Genomic DNA, 27,001 nt, shown 5'->3' with positions numbered 1-27,001 from the left:
TTGGCCCCCATTTTATCGATGGCAATGTAAATGGTGCAATGTATGCTGATTTCCTACGCAATGTTCTACCGATGTTGCTACAAGATGTTTCACTGCATGACAGAATGGCGATGTACTTCCAACATTATGCATGTCCGGCACATAGCTCGTGTGCGGTTGAAGCGGTATTGAATAGCATATTTCATTACAGATGGATTGGTCGTCGGAGCACCATACCATTGCCCGCACGTTCACCGGATCTGACGTCCCTGGACTTCTTTCTGTGTGGAAAGTTGAAGGATATTTGCTATCGTCATCCACCGACAACGCCTGACATCATGCGTCAGCGCATTGTCTATGCATGTGCGAACATTACGGAAGGCGAACTACTCGCTGTTGAGAGGAATGTCGTTACACGTATTGCCAAATGGATTAAGGTTGACGGGACATAATTTTGAGCATTTATTGCATTAATGGGGTATTTACAGGTAATCAGACAGGAACAGCATGCGTTCTCAGAAATGATAAGTTCACAAAGGTACATGTATGTCACTGGAACAACCGAAATAAAATGTTCAAATGTACCTACGTTCTGTATTTTAATTTTAAAAACCTACCTGTTACCAAATGCTTGTCTAAATTTGTGAGCCATATGTTTGTGACTATTACAGCGCCATCTATCACAAAGCGAAAAAAGTTGTCCAACCAAAATATTCCCATTTCTTTACGTACTACACGAATATGCAATATTAAATGAGGGTTCCTATTTAAAAATCGCAGTTGATACCTGTTTGACTTATGGCAGCGCCATGTAGCGGGCTAACCATAGCACCATCTGGTTTCCCCCTTCAAGCTAGACAAGTTTCGTTCTTTGTAGTTTTTTCATTTGACGCTTATATCATGTGATATTTGGCCCGATCACGATAATGGACCACCCTGTATAGCTGACAAAAGACGAAACCTGGGGTTCCCGATGGCCCGGAACATGCTCCCGCGTGTGTTTCCCTTTGTCTAGAGCGAGCCAGGACGCCGGAGCTACCAGGCAGGCGCCGTCCATTGAAAGCGGCCCCGGCGACCGCTCCGTGGGTATTTCCCGGAAGAGAGCGCCTGGAACAGTACGGAACGCGACCTTGCCCACTGCGGCGCGCAGTACCTCCGCCGTGTCTGGTGCCCGTGCTCGGCCGGCCTTGAGCTTTGGTCACGGCGAAACGTCCTTCTATAGTCCCGCTGGACCGCGGCGCAGAGGTGAGCGCGAAAGGCCACTGGCTGCGTCGGGAACTCGCTGAAGTCGTCAGGACTAAAGCTGGCGTTCTTGGGCCCTGTCCTGCCGTTTTTCCGTTTTTGTGGCCGCGCATGATTAAATTACTGCTGCCACGTATCAAGCAATCACCAGTCCCTCCAAGACCTTGTTCGATGTGCACAACACCTCGCTTTCCGCATCCGACTACTTTCTCCCACATTTCTCTCTTTTAACAGCACCTCAAACTTCTACACGTTCGTCTGCAAGAGGTCTACCATAAACGTGACTCCCAGGTGGCCATCGTGCAATGCCAGATACAGTCTGAAAAGCTTGTAAGGGTGTTGCAGGGGAGATTGTGCTGAGGAATAACTGTTGAGAAAAAAATTCAGTATTATGCGCTGTTTCCAAGTTAATTAGCATTGAACTCAGCCAATCAGGCCGTTATGCGCGAAACCGGAAGCGATCCGCTGTATAGTCTGCTGGTGTCAGTTGTTTTCATAGTGTAGATGATAGCGCACGAGACTGCTTAGCCTTTTGGCTACTGTTCGAACCTTATTATTGTCTAATTTTTGTAGCACACTGTCGTTCGGTTTTAGGAATCCAAAGAAAGAACACGTTTGGTAATACAGTCTCTGGCGGGCTGCTTGAAATTCCTCTCGCAATGGCGTGATTGACTAACTTTAATGCTTGTTAACTCGGAAATGCGCATCGCACCGGATTTTTTTTCTTAACAATTATCTCCCAGCAAAACCTAACCTGCAACACCCTTAATGATTAACCATTGCTTGCAGCTCGGCCTCCCTTTCATCTCCCAACATCCTACATCCTAGGGCAGTTTCCACCACTTCTCTCTCCACACCATAAACGAATCCCTATCTTATCCATTATAGTCCATCCGAACTATACCATTGTAAATGAAAGTTACAACCCACCCCTTCTCGCCTTACTAACACGTTAATTCCCATATTTCAACTACGATTTCCGTTATCCATGTATATCTCAATCCCATTTTCATATGGCCCCCTCTCCCATAACATTCTAATCCAAAATCCGCACATATTCAACCTGCCGTTTCTCCACAACTGTTCTGACCTAGGACGTCATGAAAAAGGGGCCATAAACCACTCATCAAAGTTCAGTATGTGTAAAATACGCACCGCAGCAAAAAATTGTTGTTATTCTCATGGTGTCACATTTGTTGGAACCACTAGCTCCCGACTAAACTATTACATTCTAACTTCTTCTACACACTGCATCAAGATGTCACGTCAGCCTACTTTCCAAAAACAATACAGAAGAAAAATAAATAATTTTAGTTTTTTTGCTCTTTCTGTCCTTACCTACTGTTACCAGTAATCTCGACCATTACCATCACCATACAGCAGAAAGACTGACATCAGCATTATCATTGTCATCATAATCAACAACAACAACAACAACAACAACAGCTCGTGAATTTTATGCTACCCTTCTTTTTACATACCTGTACTAAAGACTGAGGAGAAGCAACATGCTCGCTTGTAGGGTCCCATTTATAGGACAAAAGTGAACAAGGGATTACGAGGGCTATTCCGAAAGTAAGGTCCGATAGGTTGCGAAATGGAAACCACGGTAAAAATCAAAAATGTTTTATTTGCAACAGTTAGATACACCTTGCAGCTACTTATCTCCATAGTCGCCGACCCGACTTAGACGTGTATCGTAGCGTTGTACCAACTTTCCCATACCCTCGCTATAGAAGGCAGCCGCCAGTGCTCTCCGCCAATTCTCTACGCTGGCCTACGGCTCGTTGTCTTGTGCCGAAATGTTGTCTTCATAACCAGCGGTTCATGTGACCAGAGCTGAAACTCAGAGGGAGACAATTACGGGCTGTATTGTGGGTAATCTCACATTTCCATTTGAAAACGATGCAGGAGCATCTTCATTGCCCCTGCAGAATGCGGCTGAGAATTGTCTTGAAGACGAAACAGCACGACAGTTATGTAATGTTAGCTGCATAGCTTCAGGGGAAATTTCTCACCAGGCCCCCGTACTTGGCGGCAGACACTATTTTCTAGACATCTTTACGCACTCACTGCGAGCTCAGAAATGAGAAGAGCGACGTGATGCTAACTGGGGTTATACTAGAGACACTACCCAACACATCTGTGCAAAGCTTTATCGGATTTTCATAGTCGTTTCCATTTCGTGACCGATCGGACCTTACTTTCGGAATAGCCCTCGTAAAAAGCCAGCAGTTTTGATGCAAAATATTGAACAATTTTCCCACCGTCGTTTGTCTGCTGTTGGCAAAAGTGAACAAGGGATTAAAAAGCCAGCAATTTTGATGCAAAATATTGAACAAATTCCCACCGTCGTTTGTCTGCTGTTGGCAAGTGTTGTTGCGGTGGTCCACTTCTTCTAAGCAGAATATTACCTTAAAATGAAACATACCTGTACTAGTAAAATTAATGAAAATTTGCCATACAGTAATTTTTTACTTATACCCACCTAATGAAAGAACAGAAAAACAATTAATAAAACAATGGAAAATCCAGGATGGAACAATGACAATATTATGAAAAGAATAGTTGTTACTCACCACATAGCGGAGATGGCCAGTTGCAGATCGGCACAACAAAGAAATTGTCAAACAAAGCTTTCTGCCAAACAGACCTTCATCAGGATAGACAACACACACACACACACACACACGACCACAGTCTCTGGCTGCCAAGACCAGACCAGAGGACACATTGCATTCCATATAAACTCATCCCAAACCATTATGGAGCCACCACAGTTCCATGCTGACAACTTGGATCCACGGCTCCGTTGAGTCTACGCCACACTCGAAACCTACCGTCAGCTCGTACCAGCTGGAATCGGGACTCATCTGACGAGGCCACGGTTGTTCAGTAATCTAGGGTCCAACCGATATCGTCACGAGCTCAGGAGAAGCGCTGCAGGCGATGTGCTTTTAGCACTGGCACTCGCATCGGTCGTCTGCTGCCATACCCCATAAACGCCAAATTTCGCCGCACTGTCCTAACGGATGCTTTCGTCGTACGTCCCATATTGATTTCTGTGGTTATTTCACGCAATGTACTTGTCTGTTAGCACTGACTATTCTACGCAGCCGCGCGGGGTACCCACGCGGTCTGAGACGTCTTGTTACAGTCCGCGTGGCGCCCTCCGTCGGACGTTCGAGTTCTCCCTCGAGCATGGGTGTGTGTGTTGTCCTTAGTGTAAGTTAGTTTAAGTTAGATTAAGTAGTGCGTAAACTTAGGGACCGATAACCTCAGCAGTTTGGTCCCATAAGACCTTACCACAAATTTCCCATTTTATTCTACGCAAACGCCGCTGCTCTCGGTCGTTAAGTGAAGGCCACTGCCTTGTTTGTAGTGAGAGGTAATGCCTGGAATTTTGTGTTCTCGGCACACTCTTGACTCTGCGCTTCTCGGAATGGAGAATTCCCTAACGATTTCCGAAATGGTATGTCCCATTCGTCTAGCTCCATCTACCATTCCGCGTTCAAAGTCTGTTAATTCCCTTACTGCTGCGATAATCACGTCGGAAAACTTTTCACATGAGTCAGCTAAGTGCAAATGACAGCTCCGCCAATGCACCTTCCTTTTACACTTTGTGTATACTATACTACCGACGTCTACAGGGTGTTACAAAAAGGTACGGCCAAACTTTCAGGAAACATTCCTCACACACAAAGAAAGAAAATATGTTATGTGGACATGTGTCCGGAAACGCTTACTTTCCATGTTAGAGCTCATTTTATTACTTCACTTCAAATCACATTAATCATGGAATGGAAACACACAGCAACAGAACGTACCAGCGTGACTTCAAACACTTTGTTACAGGAAATGTTCAAAATGACCTCCGTTAGCGAGGATACATGCATCCACCCTCCGTCGCATGGAATCCCTGACGCGCTGATGCAGCCCTGGAGAATGGCGTATTGTATCACAGCCGTCCACAATACGAGCACGAAGAGTCCCTACATTTGGTACCGGGGTTGCGTAGACATGACCTTTCAAATACCCACATAAATGAAAGTCAAGAGGGTTGAGGTCAGGAGAGCGTGGAGGCCATGGAATTGGTCCGCCTCTACCAATCCATCGGTCATCGAATCTGTTGTTGAGAAGCGTACGAATACTTCGACTGAAATGTGCAGGAGCTCCATCGCGCATGAACCACATGTTGTGTCGTAATTTTAAAGGCACAAGTTCTAGCGGCACAGGTAGAGTATCCCGTATGAAATCATGATAACGTGCTCCATTGAGCGTAGGTGGACGAAACTAAAATGAGCTCTAACATGGAAATTAAGCGTTTCCGGACACATGTCCAATAACATCTTTTGACTATTTGTGTGTGAGGAATGTTTCCTGAAAGTTTGGCCATACCTTTTTGTAACACCCTGTATGTATGTGCATATCGCTGTCCCATGACTTTGTCACCTCAATGCAGATCATTCATGGTGTTTCTACCATAATCGTTTAACGTTTCAGGGTTATGAAAACATGTATGCGGTCTTACATTTTATTCGAAGAGGCTCAAAGCTTCCATGAGTCCTTATGTCTTCCAGTAAAAACCTACGACAATATAATTTGGTTGTTTTTGTTGGTATGGTTACCCTCCATAACAAACTTTGACACTAAGTAAACTTTGGTTTAAGCACGACCATCGTGGTGACACGACAGCCGAGCCACTGTACAGAAATAAATACTTTAACTTCTTCAATAACCAATAGCCGTCATTGCCAGTTACGAGAGACGATGAAACTAAGAATTTGCACTGTGATTCAACATAAACTACTTGAAACTGAAAACTAACCTTATTAATAATACTCGTTTCTCATGTGTAAATCTTTTTGGATGATGATACGAACAGTAACGTACCTGCATTTTTCAAATTAAGTGCAATATATAACTTCGTTGAAAATAATAAAATAATAAAAATAGACACTGGAAGTGTTATAAAAGCTTAAAACTTCAGACATCTTGGAGAAATTATTCAAATTTCATAGCTTATGTTAAGAAGCAAATCGCATCATGACCAAAAAAATTGAGACTGTGTAGGAGTCTTAGAAGGACTTTTACGCTCAAGAAATCAGTTATAGACACAAAAATAATCAGGCATTATGCCTCTATAAGAAGACCTCAAGCATAACGCTTTCATTTATCATAATTGGAGAAATGGAGAGAATAAAGATAAAAGGCAGAAAATGCATTCGAAACGATCCGGCGTCGAAAACAGACGAAAGTTGGAACTATGTGCTAAGGAGCTCCAGAGAACCCTCTAAGAAACATTGAAAACTTCCAGACACAATTCAGAAAAAAAATGTTCGACGTTCCTAGGACACTTGTTTTTTTTGAGTCATCAATCTTCTGACTGGTCTGAAGAGGCCCGCCACGAATTCATCTGCTGTGCCAACCTCTTCAACTCAGAGTAGCACTTGCAACCTACATCCTCAATTATTTTCTGGATTAATTCCAATCTCTGCCTTCCTCTACAGTTTTTACCCTCTACAGCTCCCTCTACTACCATGAAGGTTATTTCTTGATGTCTTGACAGATGTCCTATCATCCTGTCCCTTCTTCTTGTCAGGGTTTTCCATACATTTCTTTCTCGCTGATTTTGCGGGGACCTTCTCATTCCTTCCCTTGTCAGTTCATCTAATTTTCAACATTCTTCTGTATCACTACATCTCAAATGCTTCGATTTTCTTCTGTTCCGGATTTCCCACAGTCCATGTTTCACGACCATACAAAGCTGTGCTCCAAACGTCAATTCTCACAAATTTCTTCCTCAGTTTAAGGCCTATATTTGATACTAGGAGACTCTCTTGACCAGGAGTGCCCTTTTTTCCAGTGATAGTCTGCTTTTTATGTCCTCCTTGTTCCGTCCGTCGTGGGTTATTTTTCTGCCTAAGTAGCAGAATTCCTTAACGTCATCTTCTTGTGATCACGAATTCTGATGTTTTGTCTTCCCATTTCTGCTAGTTCTCACTACTTTCGTCTATCTTCGATTTACTCTCAGTCCATATTCTATACTCATTAGCTGTTCATTCCATTCAACAGATCCTGCAAATATCTTCACTGTTACTTAAAACATATAAAAAGAAATTAGGAAAGTAGGTTATGTAAACAAATATTCCAGTGAAACTTCCTGGCAGATTAAAACTGTGTGCCCGACCGAGACTCGAACTCGGGACCTTTGCCTTTCGCGGGCAAGTGCTGTACCATCTGAGCTACCGAAGCACGACTCACGCCCGGCCCTCACAGCTTTACTTCTGCCAGTATCTCGTCTCCTACCTTCCAAACTTTACAGAAGCTCTCCTGCGAACCTTGCAGAACTAGCACTCCTGAAAGAAAGGATACTGCGGAGACATGGCTTAGCCACAGCCTGGGGGATGTTTCCAGAATGAGATCTTCACTCTGCAGCGGAGTGTGCTCTGATATGAAACTTCCTGGTAGATTAAAACTGTGCTGCCAGCCGTGAGCTGAAATCATACGCGATGGTTCCCCACACCACGACGCCAGGATTAACACTGTCAGGCGTCTCCACAATCTTCTAAGAATACTTACTGACGGCCGGCCGGGATGGCCGAGCGTATCTAGGCGCTACAGTCTGGAACCGAGCGACCGCTGCGGTCGCAGGTTCGAATCCTGCCTCGGGCATGGATGTGTGTGATGTCCTTAGGTTAGTTAGGTTTAAGTAGTTCTAAGTTCTAGGGGACTGATGACCTCAGAAGTTAAGTCCCATAGTGCTCAGAGCCATTTGAACTTTTTTTTTTTTATACACAGTATAAGGTAGCTTTAAATGAATCAGTTCAGCTTCTCGGGTCCAAACGGATAGTAAATATTTTATTACGCTTGTTAAAATGTAATAGTTTTAAGATTCGTATAGCAGAGGTCCGGTGCTTGTAGACCTAATCTTCATTGTAAATAGCGAAATTTAAAACGTGGAAACAACGGAAAAAAATAAAAAAAATTGTGGGGTTATTTGAATCGTTAATAGGGCTACTTGAACAATTGCAAACTGTCATACAGTTATACATAATATGGAAGATTACGCTTTTCAGTTGTTCCAGTAGCTGATACATGCCTTTCCCACAGAGGTATTGGTTGCGGTCAGCAGCACCAATAGAAATTTCGTGATAACACACCTTGTACTTACCACACCTGTCCATTCTAGTTTCTTCACAGGTCTGGGGACGTAATATTTGATGGTGCAGGAACCACAAGGTATGTTCTACTCCCCCGACTCAGCTGCAGGTAATGATGAAAATGAATCCTATTCTGGATTAGAAGGTTTCTCTTGAACATTCAGCACATTTTTGCAGCCCCTGACTTTCTCCTTTAAGAGTTTTCATCATGTAATTTCCTCTTGCCTCTTTTAAGATTCAGATGAACTAGTAAAGTCAGGTGGCAAGTTAAATTTTTCTTTCTGCTCAGATATATTGTAGTGGTGGTTTTCGTTTGGTTTGGCAAAACAGAAGAAGAAGAAGATGATGATGATGCTAAGCACTGACTTTCCGAATTTCTTGGAGGATCAGAACGAGTTGCAGTTCATGTGTATGCTTCTGATTCTGTGGCAACAGAGCGGGGTTCATCGTTCAGGAATGTGGACGAAGGAAGGCATTTGTGTGAAAGAATTTTATTGGGACTGAATAGGAAAACTAATATGTACTCAAATCACTTCACAAAATTTCCTACATTAGTTCCAGATTTTTACCAACAAGGCAGTTTGTTATGGAGACGCTAAGTGATTATTGTGTGTAATTAGCGCGCCGTCCGTTGTGGCCGAGCGGTTCTAGGCGCTTCATTTTGGGACCGCGCGACTGCTACGGTCGCAGGTTCGAATCCTGCCTCGGGCATGGGTGTGCGCGATGTCCTTAGGTTAGTTAGGTTTAAGTAGTTCTAAGTTCTAAGGAACTGATGACCTCAGATATAGTCCCATAGTGCTCTCAGCCATTTGAACCATTTTGTATAATTAGCCTACATAAATGCTTTAATAGAAAAAGAAGAAGTACACATTATAATCCCATTCAGAAAGACACCATGAAGACTGATTCACACAGCCCCATTTCCAGATTATTGTTTAAATGTAAGCAGTTGCTGAAGTTTATAACATATGATGCTAGTTGTTCTGTTTACCGACCTGGTTGAGCCTGTACAACTAGTAGCGGAAACATTTATAACTAGCATCAAGTATTTCAGCAACAGACCTTAGTTTAAACAGACTTAATACTGCATAGCGGATTGTTGTCAATACCATAGAGGACGTCACAGCGGACATACAGAAATCGACGAGTGGGTTCACAGATAACAGCAAAAGTTGCTCTCGAATAGTAGACATGTAATAAACCGAGTATATGGAAGTTGACAAATATGACAGACAATTTGCAAGCTGCTCATTCCATTGAAACTTGACGCACTGTTCATAATATTAAAATCCTCCTAAAGAACTTGCGAATACAAAACATGAAAAACTTGACATTCTAGAACAATTTTATATCTTCAGGCACAAAATTACGTAATCAAATCACACGCGTAACGAAAAGACAGGCGGAATCCGTTGGAGTATTCTTTCAAGACACTTTGAGGTAACTCTTCCACTACCAATGTTTATTTCATAGTGTACAGTTATTTTAATCAATGTCTTGGTCGGACGTAACAACATGGAATAAAAATATTCTTAGCCGTTTCGTTTCCCATTAAGTAGAGGGATGGGACTGACAGGGCTTTTCATAAGTACCTCCGTGACTTCAAAAAGGGACTACAGAATGCCTACAAGATATATAGAAAACAGAGTATCTCTCCAAGTTTTCAACTCACATTAAAGGTGCTTCATATGTGCACTGATCGTGATGCGCCAAACATCAGTACGTGCTTGCAGTTTAGTGACGCGAACTGTTTGGGAGACGTAAAAGCAATCTGAGTTGCAAATCTGCCTAGCTACAGGCACTTTTTTATGAGAAGACGTCTAGCAAGCAGACGATTGATAATAAACTAGAAGACAGCACAACCTACAGGTGCAATCTGTAACTATTATGATTCTGCAAGCCGTTAACAGGTTACCCTTTGCTATTGGAACATCGTTGTATAGCAAAATATGTTGAAAATTCGCACTGATTCTCTGATAACCTTTGATGGGAAACACGCGTCCGAATGGTCATGAAAGCGTTAAAGCTTCTATTTTGTCATGTATCGTATTCGTCCGTTACTTCAGTTACAGCGGATGCTGTGTAACAACGCTATCAAATTCCTCATCCGCTCTGAATCCCTGTGTGCCCGTCACTTAAACTCAGCAGAAAAATACGTTCAGATGATCCATGACACCCTTTTTCTACTACACAGGCAATGGAAGGAGGAGACCGTCTGCTGGTTGCCATGGAACGTGGGAATTCAGCGTAATAAAGCACCAGATGAAGCCGCTAGTGGCGCCTGAACGTAAAATACAACTCTAGAACGTGCTGCTCCGGTACATGCAATTACCTTGCTCTTGAAGCGCAGGAAATGTGCCTTCGAGAACAGGCGTGGTTAGCATTGAGGGACAGCAAACTGCGGTCGGAAAACAAATGACACGGCTGTGGCGTTACTCCTCCTGCCACTGAGGCGAGAGGATATGATCTTAACGTGCCTCTGGATTGGGCACTGTTCTCTGACGTGTAGATTCCAGCTCCGGTAACTGAACTCACTAATGTGTAATGTTTGTTCAGTACATGTCTCTGTTCGTTTCAAGGGAATCCGTTTCATATAGAGAGATGAGGGCTGCAACGGGTTACTATGTCATCTATTTGATGAGACGATGAATCCAACGTGGTTCACGCTGGATCCTGTGGAATGTCCAGCCTTCTGTATTATTTCTTAGGTCGAAGGTTTTAATGTATTTTCAGGTTGACTGATTCATTTGTTGTTTTCGCATTGACCAACGAGGCGAAGTTACCTGTTACATTATTTTACCTGTGATGCAGTATTAAACTACGGATTTAACGACGTATTTCACAAAATGTCTAGCAGCATTGGTGTTTTGGTCTTCTGTATGGAAGTGTGATTGCCGGTGAGTGAAAGTGGAGCAGTCCGTCGTCTGAGATTCACAATTCCAGTACTACCTACTGGTAGATAATTTTAAAACATTGAGATTCATTTGTCTCCACCTACATTATTAAGGGTGCTGATGACGTCGCTTTTGTGCGTCCTTAACATACCACCAACATTGTTACCTCAAAAATCAACTTGCCACAAAAAACTTTAAAAGCACCCTGTACCCTTCTTCATCAGGATGTACGTAGTTACTCATAGTAGTAAGAAAATTAATCTTTGACAGTAACCTTGTTTCTTCAGTGCCTCATATTCATATGGTGGAACTAGTTTAAGCCAATATACAAGATATGAAAAAAAAGAAGCATCCAGAACATACGTTCGGATGACAGTGCAATATCATAAACGTACACACCATCGTCGGATATGTAAATGATTAGAGCTGCAGTTGTCTGTGACAGGTAGAACGGCCACGAGAATTTATTGCTATTGTTCGTGTTTATTGACGTTAGCCAGCCTGGAAGGATATACACCGAAGTGTCTGGCGCAGATTGTAGATCGATTACTGCTGCTACAACGGCAGGTTACCAAGATTTAAATGAGTTTCAAGGTGGGGATACAGTCGGCGCTCGAGCTATGGGACACTACATCTCCGAAATAGCAATGAAGTGGGCATTTTACCGTGTGACCATTTCACGAACGTACCGTGAATATCAGGTAAAACATAAAATCTCCGACATCGCTGCGGCCGGAAAAGGATCCTGCAAGAACGGGACCAACGACGACTGAAGAGAACCGTTCAACGTGGTAGAAAAGCAACCCTTCCGCAAACTGCAGCAGATTTCAATGCTGGGCCACTAGCAAGTGTCAGCGTTCGAACCATTCCACGAAACATCATCGATATGGGCATTCGGAGCCGAAGGCCCACTCGTGTACAGTTGATGATTGCACGACACAAAGCTTTACGCCTCGCTTGGACCCGTCAACACCGACATTGGACTGTTGATGACTGTGAAACGTCCCCTTTGTACAATTGTACATAAGACTGTGCTTAACCTGACACACAATATTTTTTAGCGCAACGCAATCTGACTTTCAAAAATCTCTACAAAAGAATGGCCCTGACTAACATTAACCTATACCTTTCACAAATCACTTACCTCACCAAAAATCTTCGTTACTCGAACTACTGCAAAACAGCGAGCGCCACTACTGCCAGCTAAATAAAAGATTCAAACTACGGAAGGCACTAACTACTGATAGGCATAGTTAGCAAATGAAAGATTTTGATAGAGAACAAACAATGTACACTCCTGGAAATTGAAATAAGAACACCGTGAATTCATTGTCCCAGGAAGGGGAAACTTTATTGACACATTCCTGGGGTCAGATACATCACATGATCACACTGACAGAACCACAGTCACATAGACACAGGCAACAGAGCATGCACAATGTCGGCACTAGTACAGTGTATATCCACCTTTCGCAGCAATGCAGGCTGCTATTTTCCCATGGAGACGATCGTAGAGATGCTGGATGTAGTCCTGTGGAACGGCTTGCCATGCCATTTCCACCTGGCGCCTCAGTTGGACCAGCGTTCGTGCTGGACGTGCAGACCGCGTGAGACGACGCTTCATCCAGTCCCAAACATGCTCAATGGGGGACAGATCCGGAGATCTTGCTGGCCAGGGTAGTTGACTTACACCTTCTAGAGCACGTTGGGTGGCACGGGATACATGCGGACGTGCATTGTCCTGTTGGAACAGCAAGTTCCCTTGCCGGTCTAGGAATGGTAGAACGATGGGTTCGATGACGGTTTGGATGTACCGTGCACTATTCAGTGTCCCCTCGACGATCACCAGTGGTGTACGGCCAGTGTAGGAGATCGCTCCCCACACCATGATGCCGGGTGTTGGCCCTGTGTGCCTCGGTCGTATGCAGTCCTGATTGTGGCGCTCACCTGCACGGCGCCAAACACGCATACGACCATCATTGGCACCAAGGCAGAAGCGACTCTCATCGCTGAAGACGACACGTCTCCATTCGTCCCTCCATTCACGCCTGTCACGACACCACTGGAGGCGGGCTGCACGATGTTGGGGCGTGAGCGGAAGACGGCCTAACGGTGTGCGGGACCGTAGCCCAGCTTCATGGAGACGGTTGCGAATGGTCCTCGCCGATACCCCAGGAGCAACAGTGTCCCTAATTTGCTGGGAAGTGGCGGTGCGGTCTCCTACGGCACTGCGTAGGATCCTACGGTCTTGGCGTGCATCCGTGCGTCGCTGCGGTCCGGTCCCAGATCGACGGGCACGTGCACCTTCCGCCGACCACTGGCGACAACATCGATGTACTGTGGAGACCTCACGCCCCACGTGTTGAGCAATTCGGCGGTACGTCCACCCGGCCTCCCGCATGCCCACTATACGCCCTCGCTCAAAGTCCGTCAACTGCACATACGGTTCACGTCCACACTGTCGCGGCATGCTACCAGTGTTAAAGACTGCGATGGAGCTCCGTATGCCACGGCAAACTGGCTGACACTGACGGCGGCGGTGCACAAATGCTGCGCAGCTAGCGCCATTCGACGGCCAACACCGCGGTTCCTGGTGTGTCCGCTGTGCCGTGCATGTGATCATTGCTTGTACAGCCCTCTCGCAGTGTCCGGAGCAAGTATGGTGGGTCTGACACACCGGTGTCAATGTGTTCTTTTTTCCATTTCCAGGAGTGTATTTACCTTAATAGTCATAATTGACATCCAGTCTTACAAATTTCAAAACTCCGCCATCTCTCTCCCCACATCCACCACTGCTGGCGGCTCACCTCCAACTGCGCAACGCTATGCGCTGTTAACAGCCAACAGCCTAACACTACAATGGCGAATATTACAACAATGCCACCTAGCCACAGACTGCACACAGCACAGCCAGTGATTTTCATACAGAGCGCTACGTAACGTTGCCAATAAGAAAACATAAAACAGCACAGCCAGTGATTTCCATACAGAGCGCTACGTAACGTTGTCAATAAGAAAACATAAACAGCCTACTTACAACTGGAAACATGTTACCTGGTCGGGCGAGTCTCGTTTCAAATTCTATCGAGCGGATGGACGTGTACGGGTATGGAGACAACCTCATGAATGCATGGATCCTGCATGTCACCAGGGGACTGGTTCAAGCTGGTGGCGGGTCTGAAATGGTGTGGCGCGTGTGCACTTGGAGTGATATGGGACCCCTGATACGTCTAGATACGACTCTGAAAGTTACACGTACATAAGCATCCTGTCTGATCACCTGCATCCAATCATGTCCATTGTGCATTCCGACAGACTTTGGCAATTTCAGCAGGTCAATGCGACACCCCACAATTCCAGATTGCTGCAAAGTGGCTCAAGGAGTTTAAACACTTCCACTGGCCACCAAACTCCCCAGACATGAACATTATTGAGCATATGGGATGCCTTGCAGCGTGCTATTCAGAAGAGATCTCCACCCCCTCGTACTCTTTAAGCCTAGTTTACACGACGACACTAGGTTGCAGGCAACTGCTCTACCGGCCACTGCGCATGCGCGCCGCGCGTTTGCGCAACTTGTCGGTGACACTAAACACTTTCGGCGTGTTCCAACTTTGGCGACACTAGTTGCATGAGTTTTGAGGTTATGTGTGTTCGTAGAGTGTAGACAAATTGAAATATGCAGTGAGGAACGGATAATAATGTTCGCTTTTTTGGATATCTATGCTTTGCATAGGTGTTTGTGTGATTTTAGTGATGCTGATTACAAAAATAACTAACATATTGCGTCTCAAGAGACCTTCGCGTGCGATCAGAACACAGAAATTTTGAACATATCTGAGCTGCAGGGCACAATTTATTGAATTAGAAGCACATATACAACCGAATTAAGAAAAATACAAGCAAATGTAATTCTAGCTGTGGAAATGCTCCCGTCTACAAGACTAAAATCTCATCGTTCGAGTTGGCCGACCCTATTTTTTAAGGAATATTGTTGACAGGAGGGAAGGCTACACAAATCAAGAAGGTGAATCGTTTATTCAATATTCATCTATTTAAAACGTCGCAGCAGTGCTCCCCGTTCACATATGTTTGAATTTTGAAATATTGCCACTGTACAGATCTATTTACAAGACAGTAGTTTGCAAACCATTCTCTTCTTAATGCTGCCTGTTCGAATAGTTACTGCTGTTAATATTAATATTTATTGATGTTGATGAGAAAGTGTCATCGCCAACTAAATACGCATCTTATAGCACGTCGAGTGTCCTCGATTGTAATGCACGCAATGTGACATGCAATTTCTGTTCCGGCGAAGTGCTTCATGCATACACTATCTTTAATCCTTTTCGCAAAATTATTCTATTTAGGAGAAACATGAACACTTCTGGTGACATTCTAAGATAGTTAAAAGAACTTCTTGGGTCTTCCATTACAAATTATTTCAGCAAGAACGCTGAGCAACCGAGATGACGTCTTTTCTTCATCCTGTCACGATTCGAAACACGTTTCTTATTTTTTTCTTTTGCAGCGTTTCGACGCAACGAGTTTAAACTCCATCACAACTCTTGCGACGTGCACCTGCCAACACTTTCATGCGAGACACGACTCAGGAACCCACAAAACGATGAAACTGAAGTGTATACTGGTTTCGCCATGTCGGCAGACGAAGATGAAACCATTTGCGTGCAACTCACTCCACGCAACGAGTTGCGCAACCAAATGTCGTCGTGTAAACTAGGCTTTACGGACTTATGGACAGCCCTGCAGGATTCATGGCGACAATTCCCTCCAGCAGTACTTCAGACATTGGTCGAGTTCATGTCATGTCGTGTTGCGGCACGTCAGCATGCTAGCGGGGGCTATACACGATATTAGGCACGTGTACCAGTTTGTTTGGCTCTTCAGTTTATACAACAAGATGTCAACGATTCAAGTGGTAGAAGGTGAAACTAAGTATAAAGGCCGTCGGCGCTGTGCAGTGTTGGTGAGTGTGTGTGTGTGTGTGTGTGTGTGTGTGTGTGTGTGTGAATGAGTGCTTTTAATGCAGATAGGAAGCAGACACCATTAGCGACAGTCAAAGTACTGTACACAAACCACGACTCTGACAATGCCACGCGGAAAACAGTCATCACGTGATGAAAAAGCAAAACTCGATACGTAGAAATTGCCAATAGGTTCAAGTACGGTGATCGATAATTTCGTTAGATTGGGCGCAGGATGTGAACAGAACGGAAAATATGGACAAAGTTGTAAATTATCTGAGGCATAGGAATTATCTGAGGCATAGAAATTGTTACCTTTGCGCAAAGTTGCTGATTTACAGTCGTAGGTAACTGCCGGACGTGTGCGACCAATATTGTCACATGACAGACATCTTGTATTCAAGAAACGATAACAGAAACCCGCATTAACACCCTAACATAAACAGGCTAGATTGGAGTTTGCTGAAAAACACGTGTCATCTATTTCACAAAGGGATAAAGTGGTCTTCAGTGATGGCGCGAAGTTTAAGTTAGATGAGATTTCAATATTACTAGTGTGATCTGAAAACAGAGCTGCAGATAAAAGTGAGGAGAAATTTTGGTGGTGGGAATGTTATGATTTGAAAAGATTTCTGCGCCCAAAAGTAAATCACGCATTTCTTGGCTGAACAATAGACTGTAGTCTATCTACATTGAGATGCCAGAAACAGAATTGATTCGAATGTGTGAGGACCTAGGGGACGAAAGTCTAATGTTGCAACAAGATAAAGTATCTGGGCACGGTTCTGCTAGATCGAAAAGGCAGTATAAAAAATAAGAATATCTATGTCTTGTCCTGGCGCGCCCGCATCTCGTGGTCGTGCGGTAGCGTTCTCGCTTCCCACGCCTGGGTTCCCGGGTTCGATTCCCGGCGGGGTCAGGGATTTTCTCTGCCTCGTGATGGCTGGGTGTTTTTTTTTTTTTTTTGGTTTTAGGGCGCAAAACTTCTATGGTCATTAGCGCCCAGCCCGTGACTTAGGAAACAGTAAAAAACCGAAATTGAAAACCAGCAGCAATGGGAACAAAGTCATAAAATTGAAGAAACTAAAAGCAGAAGGAATGCTTAAAAATCCACTACAGAAAGGGGTTGGTTGTCCCCAAAAAAAGGCTTCAAATGACTGACGTCATTTCACTGTCACTAATAAACTGGAGAACGCGATCGGCTGAGCGCGTGTCATCTGCTAAAATCGACGATAGATCAGGCGATAGCTGTAGACGGGAGCGTAACGGATTAAAATAGGGGCATTCAATTAAAAGGTGTCTTACCGTCCACAGCTGAGAGCAGTGGGGACAGAGTGGGGGAGGATCGCCGCTTAAAAGATGGCTAAAAAGACAGTGCCCTATCCGGAGTCTAGCTAAAATTACCTTCTCCCGACGACGCGTTCGGGAGGAAGAGGTTCAAGCGCAAGGAAGGGCTTTCACTTCCCGCAATTTATTATGGGGAAGTGTTGACCAATGCGCGTGCCATAAATGAGCAACTTTGCGACATAAAACGCTCCGTAGATCGGTGAAGGGAATCGACTGAATAGCTGGCCGAGGAAGAGAGACTGCAGCCTTGGCCGCTATATCGGCCGCCTCATTCCCACAGATACCAGCGTGTCCCGGGAGCCAGAGGAACGCCACCGAGACGCCCCCCTGGTGGAGCAAGCGCAGACAGTCCTGAATCTGGTGGACCAGAGGGTGCACAGGGTAAAGAGCTTGGAGACTAAGGAGAGAGCTGAGAGAATCTGAACAGATTACGTACTGTATCCGCTGATGGCGGCGGATGTAGTGGACAGCATGGAGAACAGCGTAAAGCTCCGCAGTATAAATCGAACACTGGTCGGGAAGCCGAAAGTGATTTGGGGTGTCGCCAGCAATATAGGCACTCCCTACACCTAACGATGTTTTCGAGCCGTCGGTGTAAATAAATGTGGCGTCCGTCATTTGTGCACATAGAGCAGCAAATGCCCGACGATAAACAAGTGTAGGGGTACCATCCTTGGGAAATCGACAAAGGTCACGGAGAAGGCAGATCCGGGGACGGAGCCAAGGCGGTGCTGTACCCCAAGCTGTGAAGAAGGTTTTAGGAAAGCGGAAGGAAAGAGAATGGAGCAGTTGACGGAAGCGGACTCCCGGGGGTAGTAGGGAGGAGGAGCGGCCTGCATACCCTACATCAAAGGAGGCGTCGAAAAAAAGGTCATGGGCTGGATTAGCAGGCATGGAAGACAGATGGCTAGCATAACGACTCAGAAGGACTGCTCGTCGATTGGACAGCGGAGGTTCAGCAGTCTCAGCATAAAGGCTTTCCACAGGGCTAGTGTAAAAAGCTCCAGACACTAAACGTAATCCACGGTGGTGGATAGAGTCGAGACGCCGAAGAATAGACGGCCGAGCAGAGGAGTAGACTATGCTTCCATAATCCAATTTCGAGCGCACTAAGGCGCGACAGAGGCGGAGAAGGACCACTCGGTCCGCTCCCCAGGAGGTACCATTCAGGACACGGAGGGTGTTAAGGGATCGCAGACAGCGAGCCGAAAGATAGGAAACGTGGGAGGACCAGCACAGTTTTCTGTCAAACATAAGACCCAAGAATTTAGCGACGTCTGAAAACGGAAGGTTGACAGGACCTAGATGTAAGGAGGGCGGAAGAAACTCCTGACGTCGCCAAAAATTAACACAAACGGTCTTACTGGGTGAGAAACGGAAGCCGGTTTCGATGCTCCAAGAGTGGAGGCGATCGAGACATCCTTGAAAACGTCGTTCAAGAAGGCTGGTCCGTTGAGAGCTGTAGTAGATCGCAAAATCGTCCACAAAGAGGGAGCCCGAGACATCAGGAAGGAGACAATCCATAATTGGATTTATGGCGATGGCAAACAGTACAACACTCAGCACGGAGCCCTGGGGTACCCCGTTTTCTCGGGAGAAAGTACGGGAGAGAGTAGTGTTCACCCGCACCCTAAATGTGCGCTCTGCCATAAATTCGCGAAGAAAAAGGGGCAGCCGGCCTCGAAAGCCCCAAGAGAACAGTGTGCGGAGGATGCCTGCCCTCCAACGGGTATCGTATGCTCTCTCCAGATCAAAAAATATTGCTACCGTTTGGCGTTTCCGGAGAAAATTGTTCATGATATAAGTGGAGAGAGCAACAAGATGGTCAACTGCAGAACGATGCTTTCGGAATCCGCATTGGGCAGGTGTTAAAAGACTGCGGGATTCCAGCCACCAAGCTAAACGGTAATTCACCATACGCTCCAAAACCTTACAGACACTACTCGTGAGAGAAATGGGGCGATAGCTAGAGGGGAGATGTTTGTCCTTTCCAGGTTTCGGAACGGGAACGACAATAGCTTCCCGCCATCGTCTGGGAAAAGTACTGTCGGTCCAAATTCGATTATAAAGGCGAAGGAGGTAACGCAGACTACGGGTTGATAAATGCAGCAACATTTGGACATCGATACCATCCGGTCCTGGGGCGGAGGAGCGAGAAGAAGAGAGGGCATGTTGGAGCTCCCGCATGGAGAAAACAGTATTGTAGCTTTCGTGATTTTGAGAGGAGAAAGCAAGAGGTAGCACTTCCGCTGCAAATTTCTTCGGGAGAAACGCTGGCGGGTAATTTGAAGGGCTCGAAATCTCAGCAAAGTGCTGACCCAACCAGTTAGAAATTGCGACGGGGTCCACTAATGTGTCATGCGCGACAGTGAGCCCAGAGACCGGGGAGAAACTAGGCGCGCCTGAGAACCGTCGAAGCCGACTCCAAACTTCCGAGGAGGGAGTGAAGGTGTTAAATGAGCTAATAAAGAATTTCCAGCTTGCCTTCTTGCTATCGCGGATGACGCGACGGCATCGCGCACGGAGCTGCTTGTAGCGGATACAGTTGGCCAAAGTAGGATGGTGACGGAAAATGCGAAGAGCACGTCGTCGCTCACGTATTGCGTCACGGCATGCCTCGTTCCACCAAGGAACTGGGGGGCGCCGGGGAAATTCGGAGGTGCGTGGTATTGAACGTTCCGCAGCTGTAAGAATAACGTCGGTAGTATGTGTGACCTCATCGTCGACGCTGGGAAAGCGACGGTCATCGAAAGTCGCTAGAGACGAAAAAAGTGTCCAATCGGCTTGGGCAAACTTCCAGCGTCGCGAGCGCATATATGGCAGTTGAGGCTGCAGTCGAAGGACACATGGAAAGTGGTCACTCGAGTGTGTATCATCAAGGGCGAACCATTCGAAGCGCCGAGCTAGCGGAACAGTACCGACCGCAATGTCCAAATGAGATAAATTTGTCGTGGAGGCAGACAAAAATGTGGGGACCCCAGTGTTGAGGCAAACTAGATCCGCTTGGTGGAAGACGTCTAGCAATAGTGAGCCACGTGGACAAGGATGTGGAGATCCCCAAAGCGGGTGGTGGGCATTGAAGTCCCCAACCAGCAAACAGGGGGGTGGAAGCTGACCAACAAGATGAAGGAGATCAGCTCGTGCCATTGGTGTGGACGATGGAATGTATACAGTACAAACAGAGAATGTGTATCCGGAAAGGGAAAGACGGACGGCGACAGCTTGGAAGGAACTGTTTAAGGGGATTGGGTGATAATGGAGAGTATCATGGAGAAGAATCATGAGTCCTCCATGGGCTAGAGTGCCTTCAACAGAGGGGAGGTCATATCGGACGGACTGAAAATGAGGGAGAACAAAGCGGTCATGGGGACGCAGCTTTGTTTCCTGAAGACAGAAGATGACCGGCGAGTAGGATCGTAAGAGGGTCGACAATTCATCCCGATTGGCTCGAATGCCGCGGATATTCCAGTGGATAATGGACATAGGGTGAACAGAAAATGGAGGAATGTGACCAAGGGTGCTGTCAACTCAACGACTGCTCAGAGCTTGCGACCGACAGCATGGAATGGCATTCAGCCGAAGGCAGAAGATCCTGATCCATAGGTTGGTCAGGAGCAGCTCCTGCCACCAGCGATCGGCCGGTTGACCGGCCACCAGCAGTGCCTCTCGGCGACACAGAAGACGGCCGAGGGCGATTTCCGCCAGGTGGTGCTGTAGATGGGACACGCCTTGGCGGAGAAGGAGAGGAACTGGGTTTCTTTGTAGCCTTCTTGGAAGTATGATGTTTAGATGAAGGAGGAACCGATGGTTGGGAAGTTGCGGTACGTAAAAACTCTTCACGAGTATGCTCTTTTTTCGAAGACTTGGCGTCTGACTTTTGGGCTCGAGATTTAGCAGAACCCGACGAAGGGTGAGCCATAGAGTGGGCAGGCGAAAGTGGTGAGGTTGAACGGGCGATCTTTGCGCTGGCCGATCTGACGGCCGTGGTACTAAAGGTGAGGTCGCAAGTCTGCGTGGCCGCCTCCTTTGTTGGCCGAGGGGAAGCAAGGACAGTGCTGTATTTTCCTGTCTGAGGCACGGTGGGCTGTCGACTGGCGAATAATTTTCGAGCAGCAAAGGTCGACACCTTTTCCTTCACTCTTATTTTCTTGATGAGTTTTTCGTCCTTAAAAACGGGGCAATCTCGAGAGGAAGCAGCGTGGTCACCCATACAGTTGATGCAGCGAGGGGATGGAGGTGGACAAGCACCCTCATGGGCATCCTTGCCACACGTAACACATTTGGCCGGATTGGAACAGGACTGGCTGGTGTGATTGAACCGCTGACATCGATAGCAACGCGTAGGGTTTGGGACGTAAGGGCGAACGGAAATTATCTCATAGCCTGCTTTGATTTTCGATGGGTGTTGAACTTTGTCAAATGTCAAGAAGACAGTGCGGGTTGGAATGATGTTCGTGTCAACCCTTTTCATAACTCTATCAACAGCCGTTACGCCCTGGTCAGACAGGTAATGCTGAATTTCTTCGTCAGACAATCCATCGAGGGAGCGTGTATAAACGACTCCACGCGAGGAATTTAAGGTACGGTGCGGTTCCACCCGGACAGGGAAGGTGTGGAGCAGAGAAGTACGCAGCAATTTTTGTGCCTGGAGGGCACTGTGTGTTTCTAACAACAGGGTGCCATTCCGTAATCTGGAACAAGACTTTACAGGACCTGCAATTGCGTCGACACCTTTCTGAATAATGAAAGGGTTGACCGTGGAGAAGTCGTGACCTTCGTCAGACCGAGAAACAACAAGGAACTGTGGCAACGATGGAAGAACCGTCTGTGGCTGAGACTCAGTTAACTTACGTTTGTGAGCAGACATAGTGGAAGGTGAGGAAACCATTGCGGAAGAATCCCCCATGATTACCGGCGTCTCCGATGGCGCGCTCCTCCCTTGTGGGGGCCCTCACTGAGGGTACACCCGTCTTAGGTGATTGTTCACACCTCAGGTCACACCTCCCGACAAACGGACGGAGGGACCAATCGGCACTTTCGGAAGGTATCAGCTCGGGTAATCACCCCTCCCTGGGCCTGGCCGTGGAGAAGTCGTGACCTTCGTCAGACCGAGAAACAACAAGGAACTGTGGCAACGATGGAAGAACCGTCTGTGGCTGAGACTCAGTGAACTTACGTTTGTGAGCAGACATAGTGGAAGGTGAGGAAACCATTGCGGAAGAATCCCCCATGATTACCGGCGTCTCCGATGGCGCGCTCCTCCCTTGTGGGGGCCCTCACTGAGGGTACACCCGTCTTAGGTGATTGTTCACACCTCAGGTCACACCTCCCGACAAACGGACGGAGGGACCAATCGGCACTTTCGGAAGGTATCAGCTCGGGTAATCACCCCTCCCTGGGCCTGGCCGTTACCAGGGGGTACGTACGTGTCCTACCTGTCTACCCGGGGCGGGGAATTACGCGTTACCCCGTCACCGGCTACGCATGGAAGTGCGTGGGTCGGCCTTCAGACACGCACAGGGAGGAAAAAAGAGTAAGGGAAAGGAAAGAGAAAGGGAAAGGAAAGAAGAGGGGGTCTCAAACGCCGCAGCGGATAAAAGGGCAAAGAGAAGAGGGAAGGAAAAGAGAAGGACAGAAGAAGGACGAGGACTTGCAAGTGTAGAAAGCAAGGAATTTGGAACAGTTTCGAGCGTCCGTCTCCGGACGTAGGCACAAACCATACTCCCAGAGGGGGAGAAAGGGAAGGAAAGAGCCAGAGGTGAGGGGGGGGGGCGAAGATGGGGACGGGGAAGGATGCGGAAAGGGAAGGGATGCAGCCCGAAAAGGAAGGAGGGCCACATTAGCTCGGGGTCCCGTGCTCGCTACGCACGTGTCCACAAAAGAGTTGTGGACCCCCTGGGGGGGGGGGGGGGGCTGGGTGTTGTGTGCTGTCCTTAGGTTAGTTAGGTTTAAGTAGTTCTAAGTTCTAGGGGACTTATGACCACAGCAGTTGAGTCCCATAGTGCTCAGAGCCATTTGAACCATCTTGTCCCGGCCTGCACGTAGCCCGGATGTGAACCCCGTGGCAAACCTTTGTGGAATAATTGCAAGCCGTGCTTATTGCAATAGAAGGCAATTTGAGGTCGTATGTGAACTGAAAAGAGCGATATGAAGGGAGTGGGTGACAACTTCATTGCAAGAACTACAATTCCTAACAAAATCAATGCCGAAGCGAATTTTTGAAGTAATTAGGAAGAACGGAGGTTAGACTAAGTACTAACAACGCGATAAGTTAACAGGACAGTGAGTGCCTTTATACCAATTTGCTTTGAGGAAATGTAAACGCGTTATTTTGTTACTCGTGTTACGAAATAAACTTTGTAAGTCGGTCGTGACTGTTTGTCTCATATGCATCTACTGCGTTCACAGTAAATTCGGTACATGTATGCTTCGGACATTGTACTATTACTTTCGCGTTATCCTGCCTTTACTTATTTTCACTACTGTACAATGCTGTTTTCCAAACTTCCGTTCTCAGAAATTTCTTCCTCAGACTGAAGCGTATGTCGAAACCTGTAGACATCTCTTTGCAAGGAATGCCCTCTTTGTCGTTGCTAGTCTGCTTTTTATGTCCTCCTTGCTTCGTCCGTCGTGGGATATTTTACTTCCAAGGAAGCAAAGTTCCTTACCTCTGTCCACTTCGTGACCACAAACTGTGATGCTAAGTTTCTCGCTACATTCGACAGATTCTGTAATTCTTTTTCATTGTCACTGATGATAGCGATGCCATCAGTGAATCTTATCATTGATATACTTTCACCCTGAATTTAAGTTCCACCCTTGAGACTTTCTTTTATTTTCGTCATTGCTTCTTCGACGTTTAGATTGAACAATAGGGGCCAAAGGCTGCGTCCCTGTCTTACACGCTTTTTAATCCGAGCACATCGTTCTTGATCATCCAGTGTATTTTTGTTTCTTTGTTCTTTCACATACTGCATTTGTTCACCTTCCCCTGTAGCTTACTCTTATTTTTCTCAAAATTTCGAAAACATCGTCCCAATGACATTGTGGAGAGCTTTTTCTAGGTCGACAAATCCTGTAAAAGCGTGCTGGTTTTTCTTCAGTCTTGCTTTCCTTATCAAACACAACGTTAGATCTACTTCTCTGCTGCCTTTACCTTTCCTAAAGCCAAACTAATAGTCATCTGACGTATCCTCAGTTTTCTTTTCCGTTCTTCTGTATGTTACTCTTGTCAGCATCTCGCATCCATGAGCTTCGAAGCTGATTGTGCGATTGTTCTCGCATTTATCGCCATTGCTGTCTTCAAAATTGTGTGGATGATATTTTTCCGAAAGTCTGAGAGTACGTCGCCAGGGTCGTATATTCTACACATCAATAAGACAGTCGTTTGGTTGCCACTTTCTGCATTGTTCTCCAGTCTTCCAGAACTCCTTTAAATTCTGACTCTAATACTGGATCCCGTATGTCTTCCATATCAACTCCAATTTCATCTTCTATCATCTTCATAGATGCCTTCGATGTACTGCTTCCAGCAATGCGCTCTGTACTCTGCGTTGTAGTTCCTACTGCAGTGGAGTTCCTACTGCAGTCTTAATGTTACACCCTTGCTTTTATTTTCACAGAAGACTGATTCAACTTTTCTATATGATAAGTCAGTCCCTCAGACGATAGTTTCTTTTTCGATTTCTTCACATCGTTGCTGCAGCAAATCACGCATTTCTTTTCTTTGTCTTCCTTGCACTTCCTATATTTGTTATTTATTACATTCCTAAGGGATTTGTATTGTTTTCTTCCTCTCTTTCCCTGAATATTTTTGTACTTCTCTTTTTGGTTGATCAATTGAAGTATTTCTTCTGTTACCCGAGGTTTCTACGCAGTTGTCTCCCTCGTTCCTGTGTTTGTCTGTTCAACAACTGTGATTGCCCTTTTTAATACAGCGAATTTGAAATGGTTTTCATCAACCCTCAGTACTTCCATATCTCACTGCTTTTCCTACTCATTCCTCCCTACGATTATCTTAAGCTTCAGTCTACTCTTCATCATTACTAAACTTCGATCTGAGTCTGAATCTGCTACTGGGTACGCCTTCAAATCCAATATCTGATTTCGGAATATTTCTCTGTAATCTATCCGGAGTCTTCCTGTGGCTCCAGGTCTTATCCAAATATATCTCCTCGACTTGTGATTGTTGAACAGAATATTCACTATTACCGTCTCAAATTTATTGCAGAACTAAGTCCTTCTCCTCTTTCATTCCTACTGCCAAGTCTACATTCTCCTGTAACCCTTTGTTCTGTTCATTCCCCTACAACCGCGTTCAGTCCCGCATGACTATTAGATTTTTATCTTCATTTACCGACTTAGTTATCCGTTCAGTATCCTCATATACATTTTCTATCCCTTCATCACCCGTCTGCGCTGTCGGCATGTGTACCTAAACTACCGTTGTCGGTGTTGGTTTGCTGTCGAATCTGACGAGAACAAACCTATGACTAATCTGTTCATAGTAACTCACTCTCTGCTCTATCTTCATAATCATAACAAATCCCTCTCATGTTATCCCATTTTCCGCTGCTGTTGCTATTATCTGTCTTCGACTGACCAGAAATCCTTATCTTCTTTCTATTTCACTTCACTGAACCCCCCCCCCTCCCCATATTCTAGATTGAGCCTTCGCATTTCCCTTCTTACATTTTCTAACTTGCCTACTGCGTTCAGACTTCTGATATTCCATGCTCCGACTGGTATAATTTTATTCCTTCTTTTGTATTCCATCTTTTTCTCATGGTTACCTCCCCCTCTGCAGACCCTTCTCGGAGATCCGAATGGGGTGCTATTCCGGAATATTTTGCCAATGGAGAGATCATCAAGACACTTTTTAAATTACAGGCCACATGTCTTGTGGATACAGTAGTTTCTATTGCCTTCTGCATCCTCATGCCGTTGATCATTGCTGATTCATCCACCCTTTAGGGACAGTTTCTCATCCCATGGACGACTGACTATCCTGAACGCTTGTCCTCTCCTCCTCCTTCTTTGAAAAGGCCGTTGGCAGAATAAAGTCGACTTCTAAAGCCGGAAATCTTCGACAGCCAGTGCTGACGACTTTTATTCAATATTGAATCAGGGATTCGATTCGAGCCTGGGCTGAGGACGTTTTGCTTACTGGTCACAGACGCTACCTCTAGATCCTGGGACAGCTACTTAAAACTTTAAATTATTTTTGGCTTGGACGTGAAAGACACTTGTCATTGAGTGTTAATCCGTGGGTGCAGTTGCTAAGTAGAGTCAACTGATGTAACAAGCAACGCTAGAGGACGATTAACAGTTTTGTAGCCACTACTTAGAATTTGAATTATTTGGAAATTTCATTGTGGTGCTACAACTTGGG

This window comes from Schistocerca nitens, chromosome 4 (genome assembly GCF_023898315.1).
Source record: "Schistocerca nitens isolate TAMUIC-IGC-003100 chromosome 4, iqSchNite1.1, whole genome shotgun sequence".
Taxonomy (NCBI): domain Eukaryota; kingdom Metazoa; phylum Arthropoda; class Insecta; order Orthoptera; family Acrididae; genus Schistocerca; species Schistocerca nitens.
The sequence above is the reverse complement of the archived record's forward strand: the minus strand, read 5'-3'. Positions refer to the sequence as shown.